Source organism: Podarcis raffonei, chromosome 12 (assembly GCF_027172205.1).
Source record: "Podarcis raffonei isolate rPodRaf1 chromosome 12, rPodRaf1.pri, whole genome shotgun sequence".
NCBI lineage: Eukaryota > Metazoa > Chordata > Lepidosauria > Squamata > Lacertidae > Podarcis > Podarcis raffonei.
This window is the reverse complement of record NC_070613.1, coordinates 28,329,804-28,345,042: the sequence shown is the minus strand read 5'-3', so window position 1 is coordinate 28,345,042 and position 15,239 is coordinate 28,329,804. Positions and strand designations below refer to the sequence as shown.

The window sequence follows — 15,239 nt, the reverse complement described above, 5'->3', positions numbered from 1 at the left end:
GCGCTGAGAGCCGGAGCCAGCGGCGCCCTCTTCCGCCGGGAGACCCTCGCCCGCCCGCCGGCTTCGTCTCGGAGGGTTTTGGGGAGGGCAGGGTGCGTCGAGGCCCCTCGGAGCTCTCCTCCCTTCCAGTCGGCAGAAGCAGCCGCTGCCTGTGGCTGGGCCGAGGGGATGGCGGCGGCGGGGTGCAGAGGCTGCCCGTGCCCAGCCAGGCATCGGTGGCGGCGTTGGCGCTGCTGCAGCGGCTGCTCCTCCTGCGAGCAGTGAGTGGAGCGCAGCCGCAGCGGCGGCGGGGGGCGCGCGCGCTAGGGCGCAAGGCTGGCGGTGGCGGCGGGAGCCCGGCGGAGGAAGGAACTTGTCCCTTCCCTCTGGACTCGCGCCCCCCCCAGATGTTGCGCCCGGTGCGGCCGGCACCCCTGGCACCCCCCACGCTACGCCACTGGTATGAACACTGAAGATCTTTACAAAGCAAACCTTTTAAGTGCCTGTGTTCAATAGGGCGCACTCCAAAGCAAGTGTGCACAAGATTACAACCTAAATTTGCACAGTTCCAGGTAGCTTAGTTGATAATTTGGACCACACCATAGACTTATTAATTGCAGTCATGTTGAAGTCACTGCCATTATTGTCACTAGCAGGAACAATTTCTGGAGAACTTTAAATATTGTTCCAGCAACTATTATCTCAGACAAGCACATCAAGTGGAGTTAATGGTTTTCTGAAACTGATCTATCCCATTGATTTTATGATGTAAAATGTGCAAAAAAATATTGAGACCTCAGCATGCAATTCATAATGGGGAATTGTTACTGAGTAGGAGATTTCTGAAATGGAGACTTGCATAAAATGTTCCCCACATAAGATTTCCCATGCAGACAGCAGCTGAGTTAACAATTTATATAAATTTATAAATACATATTTTATATAAATTTAATAAATAGTAATGCTAATATGTCATGCTAAATCATGGTTTAGTGTAACAATTGTGTAGAGGAACAAGCTGCTGCAACCCTTCAACTTGTGTGTGACCCCCATCCCTATTCCTATTCCCATGTGTCCAGAGCAAGAATGCTCAGCCATGATTTGTCATGACAGCTGACCATTTGATCCACGATTATTGACCCTGTTGTGACGGATGCACTGTTCACCTGAAGAGCACCACCGTTTTAGTTTAATCAGATGTTCAAGACCACTTTCCATTTTCAAGTAACTTATGCAGCTTGAGACAGTCTAGTTTTCTTAATTTTAATTGAGAAGAGGACAAAGAGGAACCAAATTAAGCAATTTCTCGGGCTAATTTGCATAATCACATTTCTACTATCAAATGATGCCTTGGCTGCAGGGTTTTGTTGTGGGGGTGAACGATCTGAGACCCATGTATTTTGTGGCTGGCCTCACAACTCCTACTCAAAACTGAAATAATGGGGTTTTTTTTTAACAAAACTTTGCTTGTAGGGCAACTGAATGCAATGCAAGGCACAATGCTGATGAGATCCAATCAGATCCACTCTCTATCTTAGTTTCCCAGATTCTCATATATATGCAAATATTATGCAAATTGGGATGTAGACCAGTACCTCCCATTATTCCTGACCATTGGACGTGCTGGCTGGGACTGATGAGAGTTGGAGTCTAACAACATATGCGGGGCACAGGTTCCCCAGCACTGCTTTTAGGCACCCAGCAATCAACCTGACTTAGTCACATCCACAGAATGGAAGATGACAAGGCACCAGACCCACTGGCAGGCCAACTCTTCTTATAAAGATGTCTGCAAACATAACATGAAGGCTGACAACCCCATCATGCGGGAATCCTTTGCAGCTGACCACTGTGCCTAGAGACAGCCAGGTCATGCATCCATAGCATTGACCAGAGGAATGACCGCTAGGGGAGCGCAGAGAGGAGAAACACCATGGCAGCACTTTATCTGCCCCAGCTGCAAGAAAACATCTCTCCCACATGAGTCTCTACAGCCACAGCAGGTGCTGCAACCTTCCAATAATTTGATCCCACCGCAAAGGTGCACTCCTCCATTGTCTCCCGAGACAGATGGGTGCGAACAACAGTAATCGACCTGCAAGACTGGCCTTAGCTAGTTCTGAAAGGACAGCTCTATAACCAAGAATGCAGTTGCTGCCTCTATGTTTCAAAGAAGGCAATGGCAGTGCTCGCACATCACAAGAAGCAAGGATTTCTGGCTCATTAGGTCTTAGCATGAGCAAGCACAATGCTTGTGCATTCGGCCCAATTTATCCTGTTTTGCTGCACTCCTGGCACATGTTTCATCAGGTCCTCAAGCATAAAAAGCTTTTAGTTGATCAAAATAAACCAGTGTTTATCACAGGAACCACATGCAACTGCATAACCCTCAAGCAGTTTTAAGGGTTAGATGGGAGTGTTGCTGTGTGCATGGCCTCTTTGCATTAATGTTACCTGATCCTCTGGTACCCCAAGCCCAGGTAAAGGCCACTGCTACCTAAAACCAGCTCCAGAGAGTGGGTGCCAGAGCTCTACAGCTTTCCCTGGCTTGCTTTCACTCTTTGAGGATCAACAGCCAAATTTGCCCCAAATCCAGAGTCCTCCTATGTTTCCAGGAGGTGTATTAGAATAACCCAAATGAGACCTACATCAAAACAACATAGAGTGCACCTGTTCAGGATTCCAGCCAGCCATGCCCTTGTCCAGGATACTCCATTCCATTCATTTTCTCTCTCTTTCACACACACATACACACATACACACACACACACACACACACACACACACACACACACTCTATCACTGTCAACAGTAAGTCCGCCTTTTGCTATCATGGACCACTTTGTGGGTCAGCCTCTCCTCTTAGGGGTTATGAAGCATGTCAGACCATTGATTCACCTAGCTCAGTATTGTGTACTCTGGCTGGCAGCAGCTTTCCAGAGTTTCCGACAAGGCTGTCTCTCAGTGCTACCTTGGAGATGCCAGGGATTGAACACTGGGAAGAAGAAGAAGAAGAAGAAGAAGAAGAAGAAGAAGAAGAAGAAGAAGAAGAAGAAGAAGTTTGGATTTGATATCCCGCTTTATCACTACCCTAAGGAGTCTCAAAGCAGCTAACAATCTCCTTTCCCTTCCTCCCCCACAACAAACACTCTGTGAGGTGAGTGAGGCTGAGAGACTTCAGAGAAGTGTGACTAGCCCAAGGTCACCCAGCAGCCGCATGTGGAGGAGTGGAGACGCGAACCCGGTTCACCAGATTATGAGTCTACCGCTCTTAACCACTACACCACACTGGGACTTCTCATGCAGAACAGATACTCTTCCACTGAGTCATAACCCTTCCCCTGTGTTTTGTGTGTGTTTATTTTGTACTTCCGCAAACCTTGGACTTCCGCAAGCCTGGCAATATCCCTTTTGCAAGTGGATCATGTCATTTTGGCTACATAGTGATCCACCCTCAAGAGACTGAGTTTGCTACTTTTTCAAAGATAAAATTTCCAACCCATCCCACAATTAAAGACTCCAGGGTGGATTGCACTATACAGCTTGCAATGACCTTTGCACTGCGTTTCCAAAGCGCCTGACACCCAGTTGGTTGTTGCCCATTTGGAAAACACTGTCCTTTGACACCTGTCAATCATTCGATGTCACTATGATGCCAGATGATTGACTGATGGATTGTCCCACCCACTGTTAAAGTTGGCCCAAAGTGGAGGAGAGATAAAAATCTGCCTCCCGCCCAAAACCAATAAAGGTTTCTCATCCTTGCTATAAGCCATAAAACATACAACCCCAGTTTCAAAGGAGTAGCAGATTTCAAAATGCCAGGATTAAAACTGCATACTTCAATGTAACTATAGATCTATAGCTATGCAACTATAAGTATGTGCAATATTGATCCTGACATGTAGTCTGAGCAGTGCAGTGAGGCCAGTAATAATGACTGTGCAATCGAAGGATAGTTGCATGACTTGAGGGGTAGGATTTTCAAGCCCATAATATTGAGGAGCTAGCCTGACCCTCTATTGCTGGACTCCTGTCCGCCCCAGGCAGCATGGCCAATGGTCATGGGGTGATGGGAGTTATAGTTCAGCAACATCTGGATGATCACAGGTTTCCCACCCTTGCCTTAACAGAAAAGAGAACTTTCTTGAATACAGTTTCTTTTCTGTATTCTTTCTTGAATACAGTTGCTCTTTTCCAAGCTCAGAATGTATGATCCAAGAGACAAACGTCTGAATAGGATTCTAATGGTTAAATGAGATTTTACATTAGCTTGTTAAGTTAAAAGCTTTGGGCTTCTAAGAAGCTAAAAACATTATCCGTGACCAAGGCTGTAATGTTATCCCTGGAAGAAAGATCCATTGGACTGAATGGGTTTTACACCTGATAAAAGGAATCAGAAGTAGATGTGTATAGACTTGCACTGGGAAACTTGCTAATGGAAAAAATGGCCTCTCACTCACAGATTCATCTTTGGAATTTTATTATCAAACTCTATATTGTTGTTGCATCCTGCCTACTTGGTGGGTCACCCATCTGACTTGTTTGGGGGTGTTTTCTCTGCCCCCCCCCGTGCCTATATTTTAATTTCCTGGTTGCTTTAACCCCTACAGCACCGAGGCAAACTAAGGCGTTCCCAAAATAGCAGCACTTCCATTTTCCTCTCTCAGCAGCACAGCAGGTATTTGGTTTTGGGAAACGCAAAAAATATGGAGGCTTTTTTTTTCCTTTTTCTTTTTTGCTGTGAAGCTGAGGCACTGCACATTTCAAAGCAGTGACAAATCCGATAAAATCCTCTTCTTCCCGCGGGGGGAATTAGAATAGCCATCTTGTCCCGAGTCCCTCCCGCCAGTAAAGGCTGCATCCCAGCAGAATAAGACCAACCTATGGATGCCTCAGCCCTCGGATGACATATTTCTCTCCTGAAAGGGGGCAGTTAGCAGCGCCTCCTGAAGACTTTGGGTGCGCCCCTGGGAATTAAAATCCACACTATTTTGCGATCTGCTCCTATCGGGGAAAAATAAAAAATAAACCCCGCAATACTCTAATAACTCCCGCCCACCAAGCCCTTGCCAGCTGATGCTCCTGGAACTAGACTGAAGCCCAGACCTGCCGATGGAGGGGAAGTCTCGGGTTGCACGGGAGAAGCCGAGAGGGAGGGAACGGGGGTGCGATCTAGCTGCAGCATCTCCCCCCCCCGCCCGTTGCTTGAAGGGCAGGAGAGCGCCTGGCATCACCACCCACAGAGACCCGCGCGCACCCGGCTCAGCATTTTACCTTGGCACGGTAATCCTAGCCTGGACGTGCAGCCTTCCCCCGAGGAAGGCGAGACGCTGGAGAGAGAGGCTGCGTCCCGGGCGGCTCCAGCTGCCCGGGGAGATGAGGAGGAGGAGGATGAAGCTGCTGCTGCTGCGGCTTCGCGGCGTGAGATCTGGCGGTGCTGTTGCTGTTGCTGCTGCCGCGGAGAGAAATGTGCTGCCTCACGCCGGCCTGGCTGGCTCCGCCCAGCAACCGCCGCCGCCGCCGCCGCTTCCCTCCAGCCTGGGCCCTGGCACTGACATCTCCCCGGCCCGCCCCCTGCAGACTCTCGCCGTCCCCGCACTCCGCCCTAGGCCAGCGGGGAAGCGGCAGCTCAGAGCATGTGCTTGGCGTGCAGAAGGGCCTAGATCTAACTCCTGGCATAGCAGAGAAGGCTGGGAATGCCCCCTGGCCCTGTATGAAGCCCTGGAGAGTTGCTGCCAGTCCGTGTAGGCAGCACTAAGGTCAGGTTTAGGTATAAAGCAGCTTCCTATGTCCATGTTTCATGAAGTGAGAGCTGGACCATAAAGAAGGCTGATCGCCGAAGAATTGATGCTTTTGAATTATGGTGCTGGAGGAGACTCTTGAGAGTCCCATGGACTGCAAGATCAAACCTATCCATTCTGAAGGAAATCAGTCCAGAGTGCTCACTGGAAGGACAGATCCGGAAGCTCCAACACTTTGGCCACCTCATGAGAAGAGAAGACTCCCTGGAAAAGACCCCGATGTTGGGAAAGATGGAGGGCACAAGGAGAAGGGGACGACAGAGAACGAGATGGTTGGATACTGTTCTCAAAGCTACCAGCATGAGTTTGACCAAACTGCGGGAGGCAGCGGAAGACAGGAGTGCCTGGCGTGCTCTGGTCACGAAGAGGCGGACACGACTAAATGACTAAACAACAACATGTTAATGTTTTGAGCCTAATGCAAGGGGAGCAGGGGTGCCAACTTGGATAAGAGATTGGTGGGCAGGGAAGCCCAGGTGCATGACATGGCGCGCACACACCATTTGAATGACAGTGTCCCTCAACTTTGGGGAGGCACTGGCCCCCTCAAATATTTCATTGGGGGGGGGAGAGGGGAGATTGTTGGCAGCAGGCGCCTGCTGGGAACCAAGACGCACAGAAGCAAGCGCGAGAGTTTTGCGGCACCTTGTTAAAGAGCTACAGATTTATTATGAGGTAAATTGATTTCGTGGCATAAGAATCTGAGGAGTGCGAAGTGTTATCGTATGTTGTTGGCAGATAGTATTTACCAGCTGAGGAGAGAGTGTCATGCACCTGACAAAGTCTGATTTCTTCTCCACGGAAACAGATGCCATGGAAAAGTCTGATCTTCAAGGTGCCACAGAACTCATCTTGTGTGTGTGTGTTTGCAGTTGCTGAACCGCACTAGCTCTGGCAAAGGCAATAGCATGAACTGAAGGGGGCAGAAAACTTTCACCAGGGGGCCGGTCCACTGTCCCTCAGACCTTGTGCGGGGCCAGACTATATTTTGAAAAAAGAAGACGAACAAATTCCTATGCCCCACAAATAACCCAGAGATGCATTTTAAATAAAAGCACACATTCTACTCATGTAAAAACACACTGATTCCCAGACCGTCCGCAGGCTGGATTGAGAAGGCCTCAGTTTGCCTACCCATGGGCATGAAGGGATCAGCTAAAGGCTTATCAAAACCTCCCAACGTGATCTTCATGACAAGATAACTAATTCTGAGTTAGCTACAATGCCCAGAATTCTTTGAGGAGGGAAATATGCTTCAACTGTGCTTTAGGTATATGAGCTCTGCATCTAGCACAGTACATTACAATTGCTACAACAGACCCTCCAAGACTTTCAGCAATTGCCCACCAAGCCCCTCAGCAAGAGGTCTAGAGCCTTCTTTAGCCATCTACTAACTCTCTTTCTCTCCACATAGTTCCACAAAATATGGAAGGCAGCCAGTTGAAGCTAACTGGCCTTACCATACAACCTCTATTTATTCCTGCCTCCCCATGCCAATCCCATTTGGTGGCGAGTACTCCTTTATTTCCAATTGGAGATTTACCACATTGCCCCTGAACTCACCAATGCCCTGCCGTGTTTCTGCAGCCCTAACCTCGCTGCTGTCCTGCCCTGCCTGGTAAGCACCAGTGTCAAGTGGGTGAGCACACAGCACCATGCCAGCTGCTCCTGAATTATTCTCAAGGTGGCTTGCAACAGGCTGCAATGAGACCCCAAACCCAGGAAACCTTCAAACACAAACAGCACAACCTTTAGTCCTCTGCCTGATGGAAAGGGCCAGAGTGGACCTTCCATCAGTTGCTCAGTGACAACTTCCAAAAACCAGAGGCGTCCCTTGCATTCTGCCACCTGTCTCAGTCTGTCTCGTGGATGGGCCAGCCCTGCTGAAGCAACACTAGTATTAGAAGGCCGACTCACTTTACCACATGAGTCACTGCTGCTTTGCAGTCCCATTGTCACGGTCTGGTTTACGGGCGATCAAAGTCCCGGCTGGGGACGTCAGGACCAGGGGCAAGATGGCGGGATGGGAGTAGGAACAGGAGTCCAGAAGCCAGGAGTCGGGAAGCCAAGAGTCCGAGGGTCAGAGAGCTGGGAGTCACAAAGGAAGGGATCCATGGAGCAAGGAATCAAGGAACCAAACACAGCAAGGCAGGGAATGTGTTGCTGTGGCAAAGAGCTGAAGGGAAATGCTGACCTTATATCCCTTCCCAGCTCTTGCCACCAGGTGCTGTGAGTTACCAATCAGCCTCACCTGTGAGGCCATGCCTTGCCTCTTCAGAACAAACTTGGGAAGGCCCCAGGCCTGGTCACAGGGCCTGGCTCCTGCATGCACACCTGACGCCCATGGTGTCTAGCAGCTTGAGATGAGTGTTCTTTCTGGCAGGAAGAGGAGAAGCAAAGCTCCTTCTTGGCTAAGGGATGGGCCAGGCTGCTTCTCTCTCCCTTCCCATTCTGCTCCTTCAGGGAGGCAGGAGGTGCAGCCTCCCTGGACACCCTTTGTCCCCAGGCCAACAGTGGAGGCTGGAATGTGCCTCCCTTCTGTTCTGCATTCCCAGTGGCAATTCAGACACAGACACACACACATAACCATTTGTGCTGTTGTTTTACAAACTCATTTTCAATGGCAGGTTGCCTTGCTCTGAATTGCAGCAGACAGATTTAGGCCACGCTTTAAAAGGTAAATAATGTTACAAACATCAATAATGGAACAGGTGTGTCATTCAGTTGCCATGAGCCTGGTTTTTAAGAGGAAAATAACTTGACACAATCCTTTGTCAAGGATGTTTCCTTGATGGCAATTAGTCAGGAGTGACATGATTGTGATTAGCGATATTAATCTGTGATGCAAAACTGGTTGCAAAGCATTGTTGCCATGCTTGATATTCCAGCCCTAGGAAAAAAATTAATGTGGTAGATAACAGTAGAAGAGGAAAAGTGAACTCTCATTGAAAGTGTGCAAAGATTTAAATAATAATAATTTCAAGGCTGAGAGGAACGGTAAGAGCAGTATCAGCCCCTGTCAGATCTCTCTCTATAATTAAATATTTGACCTGCAATTAGATAAAAATCCACCACTGAGCATAAGCTAGAAATTATTTTAGGGGATAATATCTGCCAAGTAGCACTGGTTTGGTTGCTTGGAAATTCCTGGTAAGATATGCTCCAAATGTTTCTACTTACCAGGGACATGCTCATAAATTCATGCACACCGAGTACTTAAGGCTTCATATTGTGAACAGCCCATCGCTTTACAGACTGCAGAGGAGTACTTTGAACTAGAGTTGTGTGTTGGATTTGGACAAATCCTGAAAAATTGATGCAGGGTGCTTCAAGGAGATTTGGGACTTCTACATGGCAAAACAGGATCTAAACAAAGCAAATTTGAGTCCAAGCAGAGTATCTGTAGTGCTTCATAGCAACTTGGCAATTGAGACATTAAAAAACAAACATGCATACAAATGTTTGTGAAAAGTGAAACAATGTCTCTGAGGTTAATACCAGGATGCGGGAGAAGGAGGGAGAGGGATCAGCCATCTTCCCATTAGTTGCCAGGGCAGGGAAGCTGTGGACCTTCAGATATTTTTGAATTATAATTCCCATCATCCCTGACCATTGACCAGGTTCTATGCCATAGCCTGCTCTTTATTTGACCTCCTGGGTCATTTAAAAGGAAAGGCTGTGGTGTAAACATTGTATTATCAAATTTTATTTTATTATTTATGCAAAGCCCTTCCAATGCTGCATACAAACAATTGAAACAATATCAAACCAAGTTTAAATTGCAGTGATAGCTCAGGGAATCTTTAACCAAAAATTATGAGTTGATTACAATTACAATTTCAATTTCTATCAGATACAGTATGTAGAAATTCACCATGTTGGGCATTCAGACACCAACACAGCCCTGATGTTGTGTTGTACACAACTTTAGACTCTAGTCACAGTCTTGCAATTTTCCAGTTTCCTGCAATGAACCAAGTAGGACATAACACCTGACTACTTCCAACACAACTGCAGTTCAGCAGGTTCGTTTCTCCACCTGAGACAGAGCAGTAGCAGCGTCACCCCACACACTCTGCCACCCTGTGCCCTGCTGCACTTACCACAGATGCCACCGTGGCATACAGAAGTTGCTCCAAGTCTCACAAGACTTCCCCAAACCTGCCAGTAAAACCTCTCAAGGCTTTGGCAAAACCTTGCAGCATTTGCAGACTTAACAGATGTGGCTGCTGCACTTAAAATGAGAGAGAGAGAGATAAAGAAACTCATCAGGAAAGCTCCCCACAGGCCCAGCAGGCAGCTGGCATCACTGTGAAATATACCCAGCAGGTGGAGTGTCTGGGCAAGAGGCTGCAGATGGCAGGGGCTGGTGCAGTGGCAGCAGCTGGCAGAAGCGGCTGGGCAGTTGCAGGGACTCAGGCAAGCAACATGGGGTGCATTCGTTTGGCCATCTCTTCCAATTCACGGTCTGTGATAAGAGATTCTGTGTGCCTGATAACAGGGCCAGGCCTGAAGTTCAGTGTTCCCTCATACTCTCTCTCTCTCTCTCTCTCTCTCTCTCTCTCACACACACACACACACACACACACATCGCTGAATGAGAATTTATGCTCGGAATGAAGTTGTCTTCTGCCTCATTGTGTGAATGAAATAATATGTGCATAAGCTGAAGGATGCACGAGAAGAGACCAAAAATTAACACATCAGAGTTGAGTGAGAAGTTCAGTGCTTTTTTTCCCTGGCGGTACTCAACGGTACACAGTACTGGCACCTGTTTTTCCCTTTCCATACCTTGTTGATTTATCTGTGGAAAGCAAAATGTTTTGACGTGGGTGCTTTCACTGAGCCCTTCTGGGGCTGGAAACTATTTTGCAGAGCTGAGAGACACAGAGAAAGTGGCTGCAATTGCGCATAGAGGCCAGAGGCGGCGGTGGCGAGCTGGTGCTGGGAAAGAAGCTGCACAGACTTCCTGGTTTGTACCACTTAAGGAACAGCCAGAGAGTTGAGGGGGGGGGGGAATGAGTGAGACACCCTTCGTTTCTTTTTGGCCCCTTCCCTTTTTGCTCTGGGATGCCAGATGGGCTGCAGAGAGCTGCCCCATGCTTCCTTACAAGCTTCCCCACTCCAGCCCCCCTCAAAAAATACATTTGGGGCGCCTTATCCCCTAGGAGTCAGCGCCTACACCCACCGAGATTCATGGCTGAGCGGGGATTCGGATTCTGATCTCCCTGGTCCTTGTCTGATACTCTAACCACTATACATCACTGGCTCTGGAGCAGAATGTAGCGATGAAAATGGAACCCTAAGCAGGGAGTGCTTCTCACCATTAACACTTTTTTGCAGGCCCCACTTGGGATAATGTATTTTTTTAATGTATTTAAAATAATGTATCATTTAAAAAAATCAAATACAATTTAATTTTTTTGGAGAAAAAGTGTTTGATTAATTCCAAAACAGGCTCCGTTTGAAGTAGGCTCCAGTACCCTCTGAGGCAACCCACCTCCCTCTGAACTCCCATTTGGTAATGATCGTTTCATGATATAATATATTCATGGCTTACAGCATTTTTCTTTACTCTCATGCCAGCTGCCTGTGCCACATTAGCTGCTGAACTCGCCCGCTTATTAGCATGGCACTTGCAAGGCTGAGATAAAAGTGTGTAGCAAAGAAATGTGACAGCTTAGTCATCTCAAAAGAGCGGTGAAGATAACATAATTCTCCTAGCTGCAGGGACTTTATATATTTTTCTCCAAACATGCTTTGAATTACTGGTTAATTTATGTATAATTGTGTACATAGCTGGTGACTTTTTTCTTTTTCAACCCTGAGGATTTTAATGTTACATTATTAGTGATTTTCTGAGGAAGATGCTGTTTATGAATACATAGTTATGAATTTTTTGTTCCATGTAAAAAAACTAATTCTATATGAACACACAGGGGGAACAAGTCATTAACAAATCTCTGAAACCAGACACTCCTGATGGCCAGACTATCAAACAACAACATCATTTTTTTCTATTTTCGTATCTCAATAAATCCAGGTTTAGCTGTGTATGTACATGAGTAATTGATTTATTAATTTAACTTGCCTATTACCTTATACCAGAGGTCTCAAGGTGGCTTAAACAAAAGCCAGAACAATTTAAAAACATGACAAATGGTCCATATTGAGAGCATAATAACCAACAAAACTGTTAATAATTCAAACCCTATAGCTAACCATGCAATGAATTCTACAGTATAATAATCATGGCCCTATCTGTCAACAGCATAAACAATCCCCTCCTGGTTCTGGGAGGCAGTGGTACAGGAGAGGGTAAGGAAGCACCCAGTCCTTCTCGTCTCTTCCTCCTCTTCTTCTGATCCATCCTGTGCTCCACCCTCCAGCTCTGTAGCATCCCCTGCCTCTTACTGTTGCCTCCTGGCTGGTACAGGTCACCACAAATCTCTGACTCCCTCTCCCAAATCAGACTCCAGTCCCACTTCTCCTGGTGCACATTCATCAGCGTCCTGCTGGTCCCTGATATTGGGGCAGAAGCACAGAGACGGTGCGTAGAGAGCTTCTGAATGCAATGCTGAAGGACGAAGTCCTCTTGAGATGCAAATGCTGTAAACTCTGCAGCTCCTCCAACTGCACCCAGGCTGTAAATATCTGTTAATGCACCATATTTCTTAAAGACACGAAAGTCTCTGTGGCATCTTGATTCCCAATGGAAACAAGACCCCGGGTTAGTGCCTGGATGTCCCTGAAATTCTGCTACCACTTGGCAGAGATTGGGGTGGTGCACAACCTTGGTAACACTATGTTCATGTTACCCCTACTTTAGCAGTTGTGTGCAACCACTATAACATACATCACTCAGCTTTCAAACTACTGCAGGAAGAACTGGGGGGGGTGCCTTCCAAAGTACATTTAAACATCCACAGGCTAAATGTTAACACAGGCATCCCAACCAGTGTCAGATTTATGTATAGTCATACCTCGGGTTAAATATGCTTTGAGTTGAGCGCGTTCGAGTTGCGCTCCTCGGCAACCCGGAAGTAACGGAGTGCGTTACTTCCGGGTTTGCCGCTTGTGCATGCACAGACGCTCAAAATGACGTCACGCGCATACGCAGAAGCGGCGAAAACCGACGCACATGTGCGCAGACGTGCCATTGCTAGTTACGTTTACCTCTAGATGCGAACGGGGCTCCGGAACAGATCCTGTTCGTATCTAGAGGTACCACTGTATAAGCTAAACGAGCTATAGCTTAGGGCCCCACTCTCTTGGGGGCCCCCAAAAAATTTAAAGGGGAAAAAACTGGATGTAGATTTCCAAAATATAAGATAAAAAACAAATAAAATAATACAGCAAGTGTTTTGTAGGCTCCTATGATGTAAGTAAAGGGCCCTGCCTGCTAGCCTGCTCCCTAAAATATCACTGGTTTGCTCATTTCTATATATAGGGTGCCTGCATTCTGCATGTGCAGATGGCCTTAGATACCTATTGGGTCCATAAATTCCCATATAGCATATATTCAACACAAAAAATGACAATTTGTTGTTGGCAAATGACAGCTGGACATATAAAGGGCCCCATTACCTTCAGAAGAAGAAGAAGAAGAGTTTAGATTTGATATCCCGCCTTTCACTCCCCTTCAGGAGTCTCAAAGCGGCTAACAATCTCCTTTCCCTTCCTCCCCCACAACAAACACTCTGTGAGGTGAGTGGGGGTGAGAGACTTCAAAGAAGTGTGACTGGCCCAAGGTCACCCAGTAGCTGCATGTGGAGGAGCGGAGACGCGAACCCGGTTACCCAGATTACGTGACTACCGCTCTTAACCACTACACCACACTGGCTCTTCAGTAGCTTAGGGCCTCATCAAACCTAAAACCGGCCCTGATCCCAACCGACCTCTGAGCCCAATGGCTACCAAGGTCCCTGAACTGGCCACAAGACAAGGTACTTAACATATTATACTTCATTGCTTTGTAATACTGAGGAGTCACCAGATGGCGCTATTAAATATCACACAAATTTCTAGTTGGCAGTGTTTTCAGTGCTGAGATTAATGCTGTTCGTTTCCATGTAATGATTTCTGAGTGAAGTATTACATGAAGGAGTATAGTGATGGTTTAGCAATGCTAAACATCTTCTCTGATGTAACTGCTTTCCTGTCTAAACCATTCCATCAAGTCCTATTCCTTTAGGTGTCCTACTAAATTGTCCTCTGCTACGTCGTTAGAACGTCCTGCACCCTTGATTATGTGAACAGATAGACCAAGGGAATGTCCAAGCAATGCTGTCACAGAGCATCCACTCTCACTTCAATAGTCAGTTAGTTAATTATGCTAAAATTCCAGGTGAGAGATGTGATAACGCTCGTGCATGCTGCAAAATCAGCATTCATGCACCACCATTATGAACTGGGGAGAAACAGATGAGCTTTGTACAAATGCTTGTGACCAGATGACCCTCGTGGTCCCTTCCAACACTACAGTTCTAGGTGTTATGTACTGAAGTTCTCACCCTGGGCCAGCAGGGGGATACTGTAGATAGTTATGCAAATGAAGGATGGAAAGTGACGTTCAGTGATTGGATAGTTTGTATGCAAATGAAGGATCGAAAGTGACGTTCAGTAATTGGATAGTTTTAGAAAGTTGCAACAGTTACATTGTTCTGGAGCTCTATATAAGCAGGCTGACTGAGCTCCTCACTTCAGTTCTGTTCCAGCTTACAAATAAAGAGCTGCTTTGGAAGAATCGCTGTGTCGTCTGATATGTTCGCCCACAACTTGACACTATGATTCTGTGATTAACAGCCATTCTCTGGGGCCTCAAACAGAAATATTTCCCAGTACATGTTACCTGATGCTTTTAACTCGGACTGGGAGCCTCAGGTCCAGGTGAGGGACAAATGCAGCCTTCCAGGATTCTTTATTTGGCCCTGGGGACTCTCTCCAGGTGATACTCCTCCCCAGTCTTGCTTTGGCTGGGGTTTCCATATCTGAAAAAGTAAAATTCCTGACACCCACAAAGTTGTTGAGCTTTCTGGAGCTGCTTTTGCCATCGTGCTGCCATACATCCAATTTCGCAAAATTCCCCGATGCCATTTTTACACCTGAAAACCAGAACATGTCAGGGATTTTCAGGGCCTAGCTTTGGCCCTTGTGAAGTGTTTTTGCCTGGCTGAAATGTGCCCTCGAACTCTGATAAGGCCTCTTGCTTGCCTGGATAGTGGAAAGAGAGGGGAATGTGACTGTGTGTAGAAACTAGCCTATTGCACGAAGGTAATGTTCACATCAATTGCTCCGCCCACCCTTGCCCTGGGCTCCGCCCACCATTGGCATGTGATCTCCAGAAGGGAATGAAGTCTTCATGCTGAAAAATGTTCCCCACCTCTGCCAAGGATTGAGCATGGCACCTCCTGTTCTGTCCCGGAGCTCTCACTTCACTAATGATCATCTATTTAT

General features: G+C 47.1%; 1 protein-coding gene across 6 annotated transcripts in view; it reads right to left on the bottom strand.

Annotated features, from left to right (window-relative positions):
* DYNC1I1 (dynein cytoplasmic 1 intermediate chain 1) overlaps window positions 1–15,239 on the bottom strand; it is a 222,943-nt gene that overhangs the window by 184,993 nt on the left and 22,711 nt on the right. The window contains exon 1 of one of the 6 annotated variants that reach the window (XM_053359119.1): window positions 5,257–5,529. The exons of 4 other annotated variants lie outside the window; for them this stretch is intronic. The gene's annotated coding sequence lies outside the window, so the exon portion shown is untranslated. Of the gene's footprint in view, window positions 1–4,863; window positions 4,950–5,256; window positions 5,530–15,239 lie in introns of those variants that run through there. One more of the 6 variants, XM_053359120.1, reaches the window with a different exon arrangement.